This window comes from Tasmannia lanceolata, unplaced genomic scaffold, assembly GCF_043159265.1.
Source record: "Tasmannia lanceolata isolate RefF3 unplaced genomic scaffold, GAP_Taslan_0.1 ptg000024l, whole genome shotgun sequence".
NCBI lineage: Eukaryota > Viridiplantae > Streptophyta > Magnoliopsida > Canellales > Winteraceae > Tasmannia > Tasmannia lanceolata.
Genome location: NW_027518701.1, coordinates 2,684,302 through 2,688,898, shown reverse-complemented (window position 1 = coordinate 2,688,898; position 4,597 = coordinate 2,684,302). Strand labels below are relative to the sequence as shown.

The following is a 4,597-nucleotide window of genomic DNA, read 5'->3' as shown; positions in this document are numbered from 1 at the left end:
ATTAACCCTAGATTTTAGAATTTTTCCTAGTTACCTAAATTCCCTTACAATAAAATATATTTTTTAAAAAGCAGTATAGAGCACTTTATGTAAATAATATGCATTTTATGATTATTTTAGAACTTAAATGAGATTCTTCATTAAAAGTCGGGAAACGTAATTTTCGAATTCAAAATTTGTGAATCTAATTTACAAACAATGTGAATACAAAAATCAAGAAATACGACTTCAAAATCCAGCCATTGTCCAGCCATTGTGATTCTCGAAAAAAGGAAAAAGCTCCTCCTTATTAAACAAAATGTGCTTCCTATGGTTTGAAAATGTGATTCCCAAATTTCTGGGAATATATAGTTGTGAATTATGATTCAGAAAGGTGATTTTCATTAAGGGCTCGTTTGGATACCTCATATATTGTATTTGGATTTGGAATTGAGTGTTGAATACAAAATGAATAGATCCGACAGCTCATGTTGAGCGAGAGAGCGAGAGAGGGAAGGGGGTACTTCCTATTGGAGGGGAGAGGTTGAGGAGCAAAGAGGGTGAAGGAAACTGCCAGATCTGTGGATTTCCAATTTCTTATTTGCACAGCTTATTGTTGTCGTTGCCTTCAATTTGATAAGGCAAGCAAGTGACGTATGCAACTCTTCTTAGGTTTCTTTTAAATAAGAAACTATATTAATATGGGACTCTTGAAGTCGGTGGGGAAGAGTTATCTTTTAACGCAAGAGACCCTTGTATACAGAACAACACAGCAAAGAGACCCTTGTATATCTTTAACACAAGAGACCCTTGTATACGGAACAACACAGCAAAGAGACCCTTTTATCTTTTAACGCAAGAGACCCTTGTATACGGAACAACACAGCAAAGAAAAAAAATAACGTAAAAATGTTACTGCTGTGAGAGTTCTTTAAGGCTTGGTGGAAAAAATTAAGAAAGGCCTATATTGGGCTTTGAGAAGAGAGAGAGAAAACATCTTCAAGAATTGATTGAAGGGCTTGTGTTTCTTGGATCTCTCTTTGGCGAGGAAGAACAAGAAGAAGCAAGGTTATTCTAGGGAGCGAAGGCGCTTGGATCCTAGAAGGCGTAGAGATAGTTTCTTGTGTAATCCGGTGAAAGCTTTAGGCTTTTGTTATCCGGTGAGTGCTTCTTGCAACCCACTTATTTTTCACATAGTGAAATCTTTTAAAGTCTTCTCCCGTGGACGTAGCCACACACATCGTGTGGTGAACCACGCAAAATCTTGGTGTTCTTGTGTGCTTTGTTTGTGGTTTGGCTTGCACGTTTTATTATTTTGTTCTTGCAAATTTACTTCGAATACGTTGCCTAGTGTTAATACGTTACACCGGAAACACACTTTCGTGTTCGGATTCTTAACGCGTCACAGTGGAGGGCTGATTTGAGCCCAAATTCCGTAACACTTATTTGGAAATCTAACTTTTTCACTGTCAGTTGCTGAATTGGAAATCCAAGAATTTGATCGGATCCAAATTATAATGCAAAAAGGGCTTCAAATGTGAGAAATCCAAATCAAAATCTTCTCTCCATCCAAACAGGCCCCAATTGCATTTCCCACCTTCCAGGGGCATATTTGGCATCATTGTTCCTGTCAAATGACCTTTCTTCTCCTGAGTATGCGACTCCAACACTAGGCCTCTACCTTTTCCAAAGAGCTGACGACATGTACTTGTAAAACTTTTTTTGTTTGAATGGTTTTTTTTTTTACGTCCTTATAAAACTTGCCTTGTCAAATCTTATAATAGGTCACACTCTTGGCCGAGTAACCTCCCTATTTCGATTATTCCCCGGTACATATATGGCTGTCCGGAAAGGCGCTAATCTCACCAACGATTTCCTATTCTTTATATTCCCATTTAGTAACTCAATTTCCTGATGTGATTGTGTATACCATTCACATCAGTAGGTCGTATCTTAAGGAGATTAGCTTTGATTGCTTTTTTGTGTCTCATTTGGGAGAAGAAGAACAATTAACAGTCTTTTAGCTAGGATTCTTCGGGACATGTTCATTACATTTAGCCACAGATCGTCTGATCTTCTCTACAGTTGTGCATTGGCTGTACTTCATGATTTTCGTGGCATTTTGGAGTCTTCTATACGACATTCCTGGAATGAGGTTTGGTAAATAAGATTGTGGTGGACAAAACTTGTCCTAAACCCCCACAACACTCACCTCCTGCTCCCTCCCAAAAAAAAAAAAAACAAAAAACAACTTGTCCTTAGGGGTGTCAATGGATCCAGACGGTCCGATGGATCGTCTGAATCCGAACGTTAATGAACGGAATCTAAACATATGAATAGGATCCATGGGCATATTTCGGATCATGAAATCTGGGATCCAAAAAATTTTGGATTGTGTATAGGCACGCCACAGATGCCCATTGGATAGTCACGATCCGAAATGGTTTACAAAAATACCCTCCAAATTTTGTTAATGCTAACCGTTCTATGAAGGGTATTTTGGTCAAAACCTCTCTTATCACTTAATGAATCGGATGGGAATGCGATTTCACTCATTTCAGTCGTTTCATTTCATACTTTCACGAAGGAAAAGAGAGGAGTTTTGTTCTTTATGCATCGTATTCTTTGATAATAGTTATACCTTATATTTGTGTATGTAATATTGATTAGTTTTATTGTTTACAAGTATTATTATACACATAGATTAAACATAAATACAATTTTAATTTAGTTGAAGAAAATGCATAGAGACACACTAATAGTGGACTGTCATTCTATCTCTTTTTAAAAAATTAATTGTTTACATAGCTTAGTAGGACATAATAGGACAATCCGATGGACGGTCCGAATTAAAATGGATCATGATCATGACATGGAAAGTAGGATCAGAAGAACAATCCGATTCTGACCCGACCGATAAGGAATTTGAATGGATCGTGACTGTGACATAGGTGGATCCGACCCGAAGTGGATCCGTTGACACCCCTACTTGTCCTAGGTCGTCTCCCCCTCCTACCGAGTGTTAATCTGAATTTTGATGGTTGTAGCTCGGAGAATCCAAGTCCGGCTGACATGAGGGCCTGCTTCGAAATGATGTGAGTGAGCTTTGGTTGGCCTACTTGCTTCCTATTGGTGAGAGATTCTAACGACGCACAGAGGTTCAAACTGTCTGAAATCTTCAAATGTCCTTGGCTTCTTGATTCATAAGTCCTATATATGTATTTTTTGTTAAGCCTTACACTGGCAAATTGCAGCTTTGAGAAAAATGACTGCAAAATAGAAAGTTTGCTTCCTTATGTAATTTTTTTAGCCTAACGATAACTGAAACAAGGCACAGGGAAGAATTAATAGTATCATTAAAAAAAAAAAGGACGAATTAAGAGTGAATATATTTCGACGGTTGTTGCTGTTGTATGTTGCTTTGCTCCATGATCCAAGCATGGTCAATTGACATCTTTTTTATCATAATGTATTCTTCATTGTAAGATGTTTTGATTGTTCTCTCTTGATTCCTTTGTAATGAGCCGATATACAACCTCTGGGCTATGTATTCAAATTGTGTAGAGCATCTTCTAACATGGTAGGATGAAACGTATTCCATCTTTATGGAGTTCAATTGTTTTTGCCATGGAAAGTTCCTGACTGAAAACATTTACCAACATTCTGATGTGATCTGACCATTGGATCTTTCATCTTAGTTGATACTTTACTCATTGGATCTTTCATTTCATTCTCATAACACAGTGCCTGCAGTGACTGCTCCCACATGGCAGTCACTTGTCATCGAGGGCGATCTCCCCATGCTTATTGAGTTCTGGGCGCCATGGTGTGGGCCCTGCCGTATGATCTACCCTGTGATAGATGAACTTTCGAGGCAGTATGCTGGGAATTTGACATGCTTTAAACTGAACACTGACGAGAGCCCCGCTATAGCAACCCAGTATGGAATCCGAAGAATTCCAACTCTCATCATCTTCAAAAGCGGCGAGAAGAAAGATGCCATTATCGGCTGCAAGCATCGAAAAATTCGTGGAGAGGTAAGGAAGCTTATCTTTCAAAGGATTAGGTTTCTTCTAATCGTGCTAGCTTATCTTCAAGGCTATTCATGTTTTGAATTTAGACTCTCTGTTGCCATGGTATATCTATATTTATGTATATATAGTTATGGAGGCTGCAATTCTCTCCTGTTTTTTTCTGTAAACTCCTGTTCTCTTATGGCTTAAACCTCATTTTTCAGAATGAAATTTCTAGTGTTTGCTAAACTTATTTTTCATGGAAAGTTTTTTTTTAAAGGGATTTGCTAGGCAATCTCTTGGAAAGCTATTTCGTGACTGGCTTTTGCAGGAGGGAACAACCACCTTAGACGAGTTAAATTAATAAGACCATCTGCTAAAAGTGAGCATGTGTGGCTGTTATCTCATGCAAAAGTCAGATGCATATGGTTTTCCGTGAAATTGCCCACCAATTCCTCTTTTTAAATAGAAATTTTCCCTATTTCCAAGGGAAATTGCAAATCTACCTAGACCATATAATATTTTTCCTTGGAATTTTTTCCTTTGAATCCAAACAGGGGCGGAGGCACATAGAGCATGAGGGGCCATGGCCCCCCAATGACTTG

General features: G+C 38.3%; 1 pseudogene; it reads left to right on the top strand.

Annotated features, from left to right (window-relative positions):
* Window positions 1-2,020: 2,020 nt before the first annotated feature.
* LOC143857430 (uncharacterized) lies at window positions 2,021-4,356 on the top strand (annotated as a pseudogene).
* Window positions 4,357-4,597: the final 241 nt, after the last annotated feature.